Source organism: Canis lupus, chromosome 12, assembly GCF_003254725.2.
Source record: "Canis lupus dingo isolate Sandy chromosome 12, ASM325472v2, whole genome shotgun sequence".
Taxonomy (NCBI): domain Eukaryota; kingdom Metazoa; phylum Chordata; class Mammalia; order Carnivora; family Canidae; genus Canis; species Canis lupus.
In genome coordinates, this window is record NC_064254.1 from 60,217,042 (window position 1) to 60,232,027 (window position 14,986).

The window sequence follows — 14,986 nt, forward strand, 5'->3', positions numbered from 1 at the left end:
GATATATATGTGTGTTATATATATGTGTGTGTGTGTATATATACACACATATATATAACATATATCAGCTAACTAACCCTAACAACTATAAAAATAACAAGGAGATATTCACTTATTTACAGATGAACAACTGTAACCACTATGAGACTACCAAGTGGATATATTTTATCTTACATATATGTAACTTGGATAAGGTTATTTTATTAATCAGTGTTTCTAATATTTTGCAACTCAGTTACATTTTTAATACAAGTTTCTTGTTATTATTGAATAACTATATATACTAAATACTAATGATTTAAAAGTATTTTAGCACATTGATACTTTTTAATATTTGTTTACTATTAAATATACATACAACTAATTGTATACAATACACATGTACAACAGAATCATGGCATCTGTTTGTTGTATACACCAAAAGTTGTTCACTGGGAATAATAGGCTGTTCTATATATTCTGTGAGTAGGCTTATTGCCACTCACTTCCAGCCCCGAAATGCAAATTTAAGCAGAGTACCTTCATAGGGAGAAGAGCGCATGCCCCGTTGTTTCAGGAAACAGGGCACAGAATGTACAAGAAGAACTTCATCAGTGTCTGATCAAGGAAAGTAAAGTATGAATAACAATACGGACTAAGCTCATGTGAGAATTATCTTTTCAGGTTTAAAAGATGGTACAATAGCAGTGAGGATTTTGGTCATGACAGTCCTTAATGTATCTATAATTTGAATCACACTCTTCCAATGTGGACTGTTCCAATGTGGACTGATGCTTGGCTCTCTGTGTCTGCAGCATAATTATTATTGCGAGTTTCCTTCCTTCTTTTGCCTTCTATGGATCCCCTTAGTGTCAACTGTATTGAATCTCCTGTTGCCTCTAATATATGTCTTCTCTTTTCTAGGTTTATCTTTAATTTTGGTGGCTTCTCGAGAATTCCAGGACAGGTCCCATTTTTTTTTTTTTTGAGATATATCTGAAAAAGGCTGTATATGTCTGAATGCTTTTATTCTAGTCTTATAGATAATTGTTAGTTTTGCTGGGTATAGAGTTCTAAGTTGAAAATAAATTTCTTAGATAAATTTCAAGGTATCCTTTATTTACTTTCTTCTAGGCTACTGTGGAAAAACCTAAAATCATTCAGATCCCTGAAGCTCTGTGATTTTTTAGGCTGTCTCTTAGATTTATTTGATCACTTTATTCCCAGCATCCTGAAATATCCAAGTGACAGGCACATATCTACTGTTATCCATTGTGCTGGGCTCCTGCAAATTTTGTCAATTTAGTCTCTATTGTCCTTCAGTTTGGGGAAAACTTTCTGAACCATTACTTAGAGAATTTCCTCTTCTCTGCTTTCTATGTTCACTCTGACAACTTCTCTTAACTTCTTATTTTATGAACCCAATATCTTATATCTCTGAAAACAATAGCAACATAGCAATCCTATGGTATTCCCTTCTTTCTGAAAAGCCCTCCATTTCCTCCCAGTTGCATTGTTTCTGCTTTTGGATTTCCATCTTCTATTTTAGAGGTTTTTTTCAAATGTTTGTCTTTAAGTCTTGGCAACCTGTTAATGATTAAGAAAAGGGGACTAAAATCTGAACTGGAAGTTCTACATTCACAGAGGCATGAGAGAGAATACTTATCTAATATGAGCTTTGCCATAGATTAATAGGGCTATTTGTTGATGAGTCCTTCAAAATGTCTCTATCTTCAGATCTTTTCCTCTTGATCCTGTTAGATCCTCATGAAGAGTTTCTTCTAATTTCTTGCTTAGAGATGAAGGCCCTGACTGCCTTTGTTCTGGTAAGCATGGTTTAAGAGATCTTAATATGGAAATCTTTATGTTCTGAATTCAGAATGACTAAGGTCATGTAGCCGCCTGTTTCAAATTTAATAATTGGGCTTTAGCTGGAACTGGCATCCTCTGGCCCGGAGTACTTCATTTTTTTTCCCTTTGAGATTAACACAGTATCACTTTGCTGAATTGGTGAGAACAGGCTCCCAGAAGTGAAGAAGAGGGAGGGGAATACAGGGATCCACTGTTTCAAAATATATACAGTAAGTCCTCCTTATTGCATTCCCCTCCTCTATTAATAGGTATTAATGTACTTTGTACAGCTGGCTCCTGTGCCTTTAAGAATTCTGTGATACAGTCTGATTGGGTGACAGTGACTCACATTGCCCACTTCGCATTCTTCTTCTTCTTTTTTTAATCAGCTTGGTTAACTACCATTTGTTCATATGCCTGTATCCTTCCAAAATCTTGTTGAAATTTTACCTCTCTGTTCTCCTTAGTCTTGGAGTTTTATGCATTAAAAAAAAAAACTCTGTCTACTGTAATTTTTTATAGTTGAGTAAAAAGCAAAATTTGATGCATGCATTCAATCCTTCACTCTTACCTGAAGTAAGAACCCTTCCCATTAAAGAACATATTATGCAGAAATACAATATCGGAAGCAAACAAAAACTAGAACTGCTCTGGTTCAAATAGAGTGGAAGCAGAGCAGAACTTGCTTTTCTAGTTTTAAGGAACGTAATATTGCTAATGTTTTCTTCTTGCTAAATAATTTTTCTAATTCTGTATGTAAAGGGAATACTTTCATCATAAAAAATGAATTTCACAAAATGGAGTCCAAGAATATTTCTGAAATGGAGAATATTTCTATTTTGGTATCTGTCAAATAATGCTAAATTTGGAAGCCAGAGTAATTTATACCCTAAGGGCTTAGGTCTAATTCAAAACATTCCAATTTCTATTATATAAAGCTCAAGAAACATGTGTTATAATGTAGATAAGGAACACTTTGTTAGTGAACCATGCTGTACTGCAAGATTTTAAGAATTCCTCTTTAATATACTGCCTTACACTGTATCTTGCATTCACATTTATTATGAGGAACTTAAAAAGATATTTATAACCAAATATATCTTTGCCTCTTTACAAAGGAGAATAGCTGTTTTCCTATATTTCAACTGGAGAATTCTATATTATCCTTCCAAAAATATAATACCCTAAATTATCAATATAGTTTACCTTAAAGTCAATCTGTAGAGTTTAATATGTAATCCACATTATTAATACACTGAAAAAATCTATCATAAGTCATATATTCCATTCATTTTGATCAAGATCCATAAGTTAAAAGGGGAAATAAAAGACACACCACACATACATATTTCTATAATAGATGAAAAGTATTTTTTTTTAACATTTGTCTACATCCCAGCTTCTAATCTAAGGTTTTTACATGGTTTAGGATAGCTGCTATACCTCCAGCTCCTGTAGCCACATTTCTACAAGGAAGGAGGAACTAAAGGAAACAAAGAAGGTCTTGTTCCTTTCTTGTGAGGTCACATATCATAAGTTGCATGGTCAACTAAGTTACATGTCCACACTTTGTTGTAAGGTAGGTTAGGAAATGAAGACTTGAATTCAGAGAGCCATGTGCCAGTTAACAGTCAGGGGTTCGACAACTGAGGAAAATATATAAACAAGCACAGGGGAACAAACCACAATCTCTGCCATTCCTGGTGTTTTAAAGTCTCTCACCCAGCCCACTAAACCTGACTTTACTCTATGAATCCCCTATTTTGCTCATTTACCACTCATGTACCATCTACCACCACCTTTCACTCTCTCTTTCATCAGATACTCTCATATCTTACTGTTTTCCTTTATGTTCCTAAATCTCCCTAATGGAGACCTGTGTTTTCCCTTATGATATTATTTGTTTGAAACTCAACAAAAGAGGAAGTAATTCACAATTCCTTTGCTCTACAGAATTCCTTTAACTTATATTAGCTATTACTTTGATTCCCAAGATATTCTCTCATTCTTTGAGAATTTGGATACCTTGGTTAGAATTGGCCTGTTCCTCTGTGCCCTGCTAACATTAATCAGTTAAATATGTGCCCATTTGTTTATATAAAAAAATCAGTGAATTCACATTACAAACCAAGTTTTGTGTTAGATACTGTGTATGCAGTGCTGATCAAAAAAGAGGCATGTTGCTTGCTGTCATACTTTAGAGTCTAGAAGAGGAGGCTGATCTAAATCAATGTACTAAATACATAAATACAAATTATAAAGTGGTGTCAAGAAAGTGCTTGATTTTGTTAGATTCTGGTGAATGATGAGACTTCCCTCACTAGATATCAAGCAGCACAATTTAAGAAGTAAAAATATGAAAAATTGGTTTATGTTTTTAAAAGATGCACAGAGAAGCATGTATTGGTATAATGAGACACATTACTGATTTATATTTTCTTCCTAGGAGTATATAACTTTTATTGACTTCAAACCTTGGCACAGGGCAGGAGTCTTCCAGGTGTGGAGAACATAAACTGTTAACTATGCTATTAGTACATTACTGCCATTCTATTACTCATGGTGGTAATTTCCCATTATGTGCAAAATATGACACCATAACTTTGCCTACTTTTTTTTGACCTGTGCTATTCCCATTGTGTTGATTTTTCCCTTTTGTTCTCTTTTTTAAAAAGGTCTTATTTTTCTTGTAGGGTACAAGTAAACAGTGACCCAACATTTGACTTTATAACACTGACAATGTTCTTGTTGGAACAGAATGAAATAGAGTCAAATCCCCATTATGTAGCCCCTGTCTAAAGTTTACCAAAATGCATTTGAGTTTTTCCCACACAGGTGATGGAAATAAGGATACAGTGTTTTATGAGAGTTTTAATAAAGGAAACTTATTTTAGACTAGAGGATCAGGGTAAGCTTCTCTGAGTGTGATGTTTGCACTTCGACGATGAAGGATGATGAGTAGATACTCAGCAAAGAAAAAAATTCACAAGCCTGTGACAAAATACGTGTAAAAGTCGTGTGGCAGAAGACTTTTGGCATATACTAACAGATAGTGCTGATGGAGCCCAAAGAAGGCATGGGAATACTTAACTGGGATACATTTAAAATATAGCTAGAAGCCAGACCTTAACAAGATGGTACAGGTGACCTTAATGATTTGATCTTTATCCAAAGAGCAATGGCAAACTATTTAAATCTCTTAAGCAGAAACAAGATTGTTGGATAAGATCTTCATTTTGTAAAAACCATTCAGGCTGCAATTTGGAGCGCAGTTAAAATAGGTACCAGAGTGGATATGGGGAGATCAGTGAAGAGGTCTTATCAATTAGTAGTCTGGTTAGTTTTATTAAACTTGGGAACAATAAAAGTGAATAGAAAGAGACAGACTCAAAAGATATTTAGTAGGCAAAAATTCACGTAATTTTCTGGTGAAGTCAACAATAAATATAAAGTTTGTTAATAATTGTTGCCTCATAACTTATGAGTGCTTTATATAAATTACTTCCTCCAATACTTTAGGCAACCCTATGATGTTAGGATTAATACTATTACATTTTATGGACAAGGAAACTACTGATGGGAAAACTTAAAATTTAAAAGTCTTAATAGCTATCAAACTCAGACAAAATGACTGCAGTGTTATTTGCCTCTATATTTGGTCATCATAACAAGCAACAATGACATCTCAATAGCTTAACAAAATGAAAGTTTATTTTACATTCATGAAAACTCTGCTGTGAGTTTTTTGTTTTTGTTTTTGCATGTCTCTCTATGGCTATTACTTTCCCTGTGGTAATTCATAATCCAGAGCCATAAACCTTCTCCTAAAACATCTTCACAAAGGCTTTTAATTGGATCTATTCATATGGCCCTGAACTATTTTAAGGGGATCACAAGTGCTCTAGGGAGTTGCAGTCTGGAAGGAGAGCAAAACTGGTTTTGTGAGAACTAGTAATATCAACTATGTTATGTGAATCTATATCAGAGTTATGGTTCTCCCAGCTAATTGTTATCAACCCAAATAGGAATAGAAGAATGCATAAGAAATTTCTAGATTTATGAGGAAGAGAATGCATGTTGTTTGCAACACAGGTGGAATTATCTCTGAAAGATCCAAGTGGCAATTTCTTGTATGTAACTTACACATTTATGAGTTAGTCTGGTATAAATGAGTGAATATTAAAGTCAACATCAATTGACTTTAGAAGAGATTTTTTTAAAAAGATTTTATTTATTTATTCATGAGAGATACAGAGAGACATAGACAGAGGGAGAAGCAGGTTCCACGCGGGGAGCCCAATTGTGGGACTTGATTCCGGGTCTTCAGGATCAGCCATGGGCTGAAGGCAGGCACTAAACCGCTGAGCCACCCAGAGATACCAACATCGAAGAGCTATTAATTGAAATAGTGAATGTAAACAAAAAAAAAACCTCAGTAAAGAGCACGAGTAGGAGGAGATGAGGGTCTGGGACAAAGCCTCACCCATTTCTAAACTTTAATTATTGGATGATGAAGGTGGGTTTATAAAGGAGATAGTGACTGTGTTGCCAGAGAAATAGGATGTTTCACAACTTCATAATCTTTCCATGCAACCTAGGGAGGGGTCTATAGAGCTTGTCTTAGGTTAATGGCTACAGCGCTTAATGTCCTACAGATGGAAAATGAGAATATTTCCTCGAATTCTTTACTGCAGAAATGTGATTAGCTTATATCAGCTTTGATGACTGGAAGAACATAATGGTACATACATTGTAAATCTGAAGAGTACCTGGGAGATGCATCTGCTGGTAGCTTGGGCTCTTACTGACATTGCAAGTCAAACTGACTCCAGTGTTCTATATTCCTGGAACTCTGGCCAGCATTTGGTAGTGAAGTTGGTTGGGTGCTTTACTTCTGGAACCGTCACTAAACCAAATCCAAGCAGAGATGGTTTTTATCTCAGTCTTCCCACCATTGCTCTGGGGAACATAGGTCCATGTGTTATTTGAACCTTGCCATCCTGTAACATAAGGAAAGTCATTTAGTGAGTCTAATGTAATTGATGGGAAGTCTTGCCCATATGTGGCACCATTTCCTGTGAGCATCCATGAATGTCATGCCCATTCTTTATTCATGTTGAGATCCATCAGACATTGAAAGGAAGAGCAGGACCCCACTGGAAAGGCTGTGTGCAGGAAGGGACTTGGGATGTCTACTTGACTAAGTAGACATAGCCATAGCATATTCTTGAGTTCTCAAGACAAGCTCTTAAACAGACCATGATATAAGATTGATAGAAAATAATCCTCTTCCTTTTTTTTTTTAAAGCAACAAGACATCAACAAGAATAAACTTGATCCACAATAAGTACCCAATAACTATCCTGAGCCCTTTGGCTCTAAAGCAATCTTAGTAACCCACATCCTTGCCTTCAGCGACACTAGAAATAAACTCTCACTTCTAGATATCAAACTCTTAAATTACAGTCTCTGAACAAAAGATTTTTTTTCCATTTTGTTTCCGTGGAAACTTCTTTTACTCCTATTTCACCTATATCCTCATCTTTCCCAAGCTTTTCAGTAATTTCAGTAGTTTCCTTAAATCCCTCCATCCCTCTACTTACCTCCAGACAATAGATGGCCGAAATGAGAATTTCCAGAAAGACAGAGGGATAGAGAGAGAGAGAAGAAGTATAATATTCTATGTTTTTTGAAACTTCCTTTTAACATAAAACTATGTTACTAAGATTTGTTCATGTTTTTCCTGATAGCTCTTGTTCACCATTTTGCACTGCTGTATAATATTTGACTACCATTACTTATTTATTTTCCTCTAGTCAATGTCTATTAGAAATTTTTTAAGTTATATATTGTGCTAGTATGTACATATCTTTATATATGTCTTCTGGTATCCATGTATTAAAATATTTATTTTATATATATATATATTGAGCCTTGGGGTATGTCAATGTTCTACTCTACAACACTGCCAAACCTTTACCAGTCAGCACCTAAATCATCAATATGTAGGAGAACATTTCCCCTCTGATTCTTGGTCTTTCTCAGATATTTTTTTTTTAATTGCTTACAAATGTGTCAAATGCCATGTGGTCTTGATTTGCATTTTTCTGTTGACTAGTGTTATTGGTCATCTCCCATGTGTATTAGCTACATGTGTTTCATATTCTTTCAAGGGTCTACTCAGGACTTTTATCCAGTTTTCTATTGCATTTTTTTTCTTAATGATTTCTAGGACCCTAAATAGTATTGATATTATCTAACGTGTTATTTGGTTTTATTTTCTGCAAACATTTCCTCTCCTGTTACTTCTGTGTTTTCACTTTTTAAAAAGTCTATTTGATAAACATAGGTTGCTAATTTTAATGTCGCCAAATGTATCATCCTATAACTTTATTGTTTTACACTTTTGATATTCTGTTTAAGAAATCCTTCCTTTATTGATAACAGAATGATATTCATCTATGTTTTTCTAAATTTTTTAAAGTTTTACTTCATAATTTTAGTTCAATTTAAATGTGTACATTCCCTTTTTTCCCCACCTGTATAAACATTTTGTCCCCTCACTTAATTTGTTGAATGGTATATCCTTTTCTCAGTGATCTGTTATGCTACATCTGGAACCTATCAGGATTTGACACATGCACGGGTCTATTTCTGGGTTTTGTATTTAATCTTTTCTTATTCTTTGTCTTTGGAAGTATCTTGTTATATCACCTAAATTTCATAATCAATCATTTAAGTGAAACAACACACACCTAAACATAAATGTTGGAATTTTAATCAGAATGAAGTCAGATCTTTGTACCAATTTGGAAATAATTTTTGTATTTATTTGATATTATCTTCTTACTCATGAACACTAACTTGCTTTAATGTCCTTTGCCATTTTTTTTTTTTTTTGCATATAGTTCTCACATATATTTGTTTCATTTGTTCCTAGGTAATTTATAGTTTTTGTAACTATTATAAATGGTGTCTTTTTTAAAATACTGTTTTTATAGTGTTTGTTCCTTGTATATGAAGATATATAAGGATATCATATATTCAGCCACTTTGCCCAAATCTCTTTTTATTTCTACACATTTGTCTCTAGATTATTTTGGATTCTGTATGTAAACAGTCACATAATATGCAAATAATGAGTGTCTTATCTCCTCCTTTAGTCTTTTGCTTTTAAGTTTCTTCTTGTCTTTAGAGCTGTCTATGACTCCTAATGCAATGTTGAATATAATAGGTGACTTTGTTTCTTCCTGACTTTAAATGAGATGTTTCCAACCTATTTGGAATTACTTGTTTCATGTCCCTCTTTTCAAAGGTAGACTGCTGAAATCACTACATCCACTCCCCTCAGCATTTATCTCTATCTCCAACTATGTTTCCAAGACTAATGCAGACCTCCAAGTTAAACAGATACATATGAACTACAGTCTGTCTCAGGGATATACTTTGTGTAGGAGGTGCAAAAACAAATGAGTACATACCCTTAGGTATTTTGGATTCTTCCTATACACCTATACAGAGTCAGACTCATTGTCTTTCTCTATCCCAATGTGAGCACTTTTTATCTAGTTTTTGTTTCCAATAGTTTGCTTTTTAATCTACTCTTCAACACTCCCAACATGGTTATTTACAAAATGGAACATGATAAGTCGTTTGTTCACTGCAAAGAGCAAAATAGTTTTTAATTGTTTTTTCTGTTACCTGTAAAAATAAATAATAACTTTTTGACATATCAATTAGAGACATTTGAACTCTACACAAACTGATTCCAAGCTGTCTTTTTAGCCCCTTTTTCATTATTGCACACGTATACTCTATATTTCAAACATATTGAATAACTGATTAATAATTTTGCCAAGAATTTTCTCATTTTGTGCATTTGCTATACCTTAAAGGTTCTCATCCTCATCTCTATCAGAATTTTCTGCTCAGTTATCATGGTCCTAACTCACTGGTAGAAATGTATATAACATCTCTTTTTGAGGACTCAGTAGGGTATTTTATATAATATGATAGGTGCACATTATTTGTGATATGCAAATCTTTCTTTTGGAAATAAATTTAATTTCTACTTTATAGCTTGAAAAATGTAAGAAAGTTAGTTTTAAAACTAGTTAAATTCCAGGGATGCCTGAGTGGCTCAGCGGTTAAATGCATCTACCTTCAGTTCAGGGATCCTGGAGTACCGGGATCGAGTCTCACATTGGGCTCCCGGCATGGAGCCTGCTTCTCCCTCTGCTATGTCTCTGCCTCTCTCTCTCTCTGTGTCTCTCATAAATAAATAAATAAAATCTTTTAAAAAAATAAAACTAGTTAAATTCCAGTAGGGGAAGAATGAAAATAAAATTTAAGGAAAAATATTCCTATGATTACAATGACAATAGACATAGAACTGATATACATGATTCATTTATGATAAATATCAAATGTATAATTTGGTATTGTATATTATTAACATATAATGATATGTTTTAAGGATTTGCTCCTTCATTGTCATTCTTATGGTTTTATCATTCAGTCTTTACTGAAGTAAACATTATTTTTACATGTGTCAGTAATATTTTTGCTAAGACTAGTTGAAAGTCCATAAATTATTATTTATGATTAACTTCCTTCTAAAGAAAATATTTTGAAGCATGTTGATACCACAAATGTTCCCTAAACACCTCCTGTGAGCCAGATATTATCTTATTAGCTAAGGATTGAATGATTATCCAGCAGATTGAGTTTTCCTGTGTTATAGCTTACAGTACAATGGGTAGGCAAATATTACACAAATAATTACACAAAATCAATATCTTGTTACATACTAAACCACTGTGCTGTATAGTAAGTGGAGAGCATTAGAGGATGCACTTTACATTCATGAATAAAGGGTGGCTGAGTAAATGAAATTTTAGGTTAAGCTGAACATTGGAATTGCACCACACAGAGAGAGAGAGGAAAGATGAAAGTTCTAGAGAACCACTCAAAGGTTGAATAGCATGTGTGAAAACACAGAGTCAGAGAAGAGTGAAGACTGATGTAGCCAAAACACAGGGAGCAAGGACAAAATGACTGACTCAAGAGTAAGATCAGCAGGTAACATTAAACTAAATCATTGGAGGTTTTGTTGCCCATGTGAAGAATTCTGGATTTTTAGTATAGTTAGAAGCACTAAAAGTTTTTGATTAGAGGAGTTATGTAATCAAATTTGAGTTTTTCACAGGCAATTCTGGCAATTGAGGTTCTAAGAAGAGCACCCAGAAAACCCTTAGAGCATACATGAGCATGTTACCTTAAGCAAAATGTTGGAAATGCACGGATCTACATTTGCAAAGACTTTGCTGAGCTTTCCAGTAAAAAAAAAAAAAGAGAAAAAAAAAAGAACTTATGTCTACTAGTAGGGAAAAGTCCTTCTTAATTATTGAATAGGCAACGAGGAGGCAATGTCCCATTCTCCTTCACATAACTTATTTTTGTCTATTTGAAGCTTAGATTTTCAATAAATACTCATTAAAAAAACTGAACAGTGGTGTCTCAGGAAAACAACAGGTCACCAATTAATAGTTAAAACTCCATTGGCAAAAAATGAGTAGAGTGGCAAAGAAAGTTGTGCAAGTGATTTGGCGATGCACAAATGTTAGGGGAATCAAGTTCAAAATTAAAGAAGTTGTAATAAATAGTATAAGAAAAATACAGTATGAAAAATTTCATTAGCATGACTAAACCAGTAACAGAAGGATAGAAGAAAGCATGGGTTACCAGTATATGTGAATCTTTTAATTTAGCCTTTAATATTAAACTTTGAACTGAAGAGCAAGTCAAGAAATCACCACCTAGAGACATTGCCCTTCCCGTCTTTATGGGCATTTTATACAATATTATTGATTAAACTACCAGCTAGATTTCAGTGACTCCACATTTATGATGAGCCTAAAATACTTCTCTGATTGCCAGACACCTCTATGTAACTACTGAGCACTTATAAATTTCCCCCAAATCTCCCTTCTTTGTATTCTATAGCCGTTAGAAGTCACTGCTAAACACTCTGCTAGATGCTGAAGAATGTAGAGCAAATATAAGACAATAAACAGATCAAAATCCTTTGTGAAAAGTATTCTAGGCTTGTACAGGGTTGTATAATTCTGTGGACAAGCTACCTAAATCAGATGGGGGGAGCAGGAAAAATGAATGGAGAAAACCTTCCCAGGAGATGGTACAGAAAATGGCCTGGTTGAACCAACATAAACAATCAGGCAAAGTATGGGGCTTGAGATGGGGAGTGTTGCCAGTAGAGGAATAAGTCTAAAGACAAAAAAGAGGGATGGGAACACACTTTATTATGAAAATTATGAAAGCTTAAAATGGTTCAAAGTTTATGGTTCAGGTTATGAATAGATGTAGGGATGAGAAAGGAAGTATTCTATTTTCTAAAGCAATGCTTCAGAAGGTCATGGGATGCATGGCTGGCTCAGCAGTTGAGCACCTGCCTTTGACTTAGGGCATGATTCTGATGTTCCAGAATCGAGTCCCGCATTGGGATCTTTGCATTGAGCCTGCTTCCCCTTCCTCTGCCTGTGTCTCTGCCTCTCTCTGTGTCTTTCATGAATAAATAAATAAAATCTTAATAAATAAATAGATGATAGATAGATAGATAATGTCATCCTTAGGAGTTTCTACTCATTTGTAAGGGAATGAATACTCATTGATATATAAGAGGGGGATGATTTGATTATATTCATATTTGAGATCTAAAAAAAAAAAAAGTTACCTCAGGGACACTTGGGTGGCTCAATCAGTTAAGTGTCTGACTTCAGCTCAGGTCATGGTCCCTGGGTCCTGTGATCAAACTCCATGTCAGGCTGTATGCTCAGCAGGGGGTCTGCTTGTCCCTCTCTCTCTGCCCCTTCCCCCTTCAGACTCTGTGTCTTTCTCTCAAATAAATAAAAGCTTTTTTTTTTTTTTTTTTTAAAGCCATCTCAGTGGCAGGGTGAGAATCAGTTTGAGGGGACCTAGATTCAAGTCTATATATATATATATATATAGACTTGAATATATATATATATATATATATATATATATATATATATATATTCTTTAATTCCTGTAAAGAAAAGCGAAACAAAAAGAAAAAAAATCAGTAGAAAGAGAATGAATAAATTTGAACAACTTTGAGAGAAATGAAAGTGTTATAGAGTCATGAGATATAATTGCTTGTGGAGAAGAGACACAGGAGGACAGAAAGTGACTCCAGGGTTTCTGGCTTGGTCAACAGCATGGGGGAGTGTGTCTTACAATGGGGTGAGAGAACATAGAACAGACGTGTGAGAATTCTTTATACATCTTTCTCCATCACCTCTACCTTTGGTTATCATTCAATTGTATTAACTTTTCCTCCCATTTTTTTCATTCAACAAGTGATAATTTAGTTAAGTAATATACTTGAGATAATTTACTAAATGAGTTAATACCTATACTCAAGGAGTTTATAGTCAGCTGTCCTCCTAAATATTTTTGAATTTATCTTCTTCCATTACCTCTACTACCGCCTTACTTCAGACCTGGTACATTAACTTACTTTCTCTCTCAAATCTTCATCTTCCCTTAAATCACCCTCAAAACTGCTGAAAGAATCACCTTTTTAAAAGCAGCTAAAACTGTTTCCCTTATAGCATTAATGACAATATATTGTAATGATTTTTTTGCACACATACCTTCACTTTTGGGCTATGAGATTCTTGTAGGAATAATGAATATCTTCCTTCATATATATATATATATATATATATATGAATGTATATATATATTTTATATAATATATATATCTACATTTTTACCATAGCTTATTACACTCAGTGCTTTCTAAATGAATGAATGAATGAATGAATGAATTAAGCCATGACTAACTTGCAGAAATGCATTCCTACATATTGATTGAAGTTTTAGAGAGATACCAAGAAGTACATATGTATGTTTCCACAAGACCTTAATGTTTTCATCACAGTTCAAGATCTAGTCACAGGCTTAAAGGGTCTGTCACTAGTTTTGTCGTATGTATTAAAAGTTCCTGGACTCTATAGAATTGTCCTTTGGGAAGAGGGACATTTAAACCAGATAATTTATCCATACAAATGCAAGTTTCTGTGGTATTTACAAATGTTTGAAGCCATTCCTTTAGAGCAACACTGTTCAATAGAACACTGTGATGAAGAAAATGCTCTAGACTTGTGCTGTCAATAAAGTTGCCACTGGCCACATGTGATTTTTGAGGACAGAAATGACCAACTGATAAACAGAACATTTAAGTCTATTTAATTATTTTAAATTTATGTGTGAATAGCAACATGTGGCTGGTGGCTACTTTATTGCACAATGGAACTCTAGAATAAGTAAGGAAATTTTTCTTCCATGTTTTAACTGACTCTAATATATAATTACATGTTGCTTTTACTTTATGTTTTACATCTGCTTCTGGTTTACCGGATTCAGCTGTCAACTTGCTTTCTTTTATCATACCTAATAAACCTATCGTGGATCTCCTTCACTACCTCTCCCAATCTCAGTTGCAAAGAACCCCTAAGTATTGCCCACTCAAATGCGGCACCCTACTTCTGGCAGCCATGTCTTTTCTAGATATGGATTCAGCTTGTGCTAATTAGCATTACCCAAAAATCACAATATACTTTAATTTGAATTAAAAAGTATAAGTCTTACTTGAGGTGTACTATAAACGTATATTGGTTTGTAGGTATTCTCTGTCCAATAAGAATGCTGAGAATTAGGAAGAAAAATGGGAAATCAATTATTATTTTCAGAAGTGGTACAAGACTTGCTAGTGACATGAAACTCAGATTATAGATAGTGAGTTGTATGAGTCTAAGCAGCTTGGAGAATCAAGTTACTTTTTTCCCAAAACATCATCAGGGATCCCCACTCTGTGCCTTCCTGAGAAGGAAAGATCTCTCCTACCAGTGAACCACACATCATCTTCTGGGAGAATAATGGAGGCAAAAGGATTTTAATTTAACTGGGGATTTCCTTTTTTCCATGCTTCTGATGGACTAAGACTCCTTCCTCTTACACTTTCTTTCCTCTTCAAGGAAAAACAATGTTTGCATCTTTTTAGTTATACTCTTAGTCTGGTTTCTCTGTTGGAAGATATCTTTATTCATAA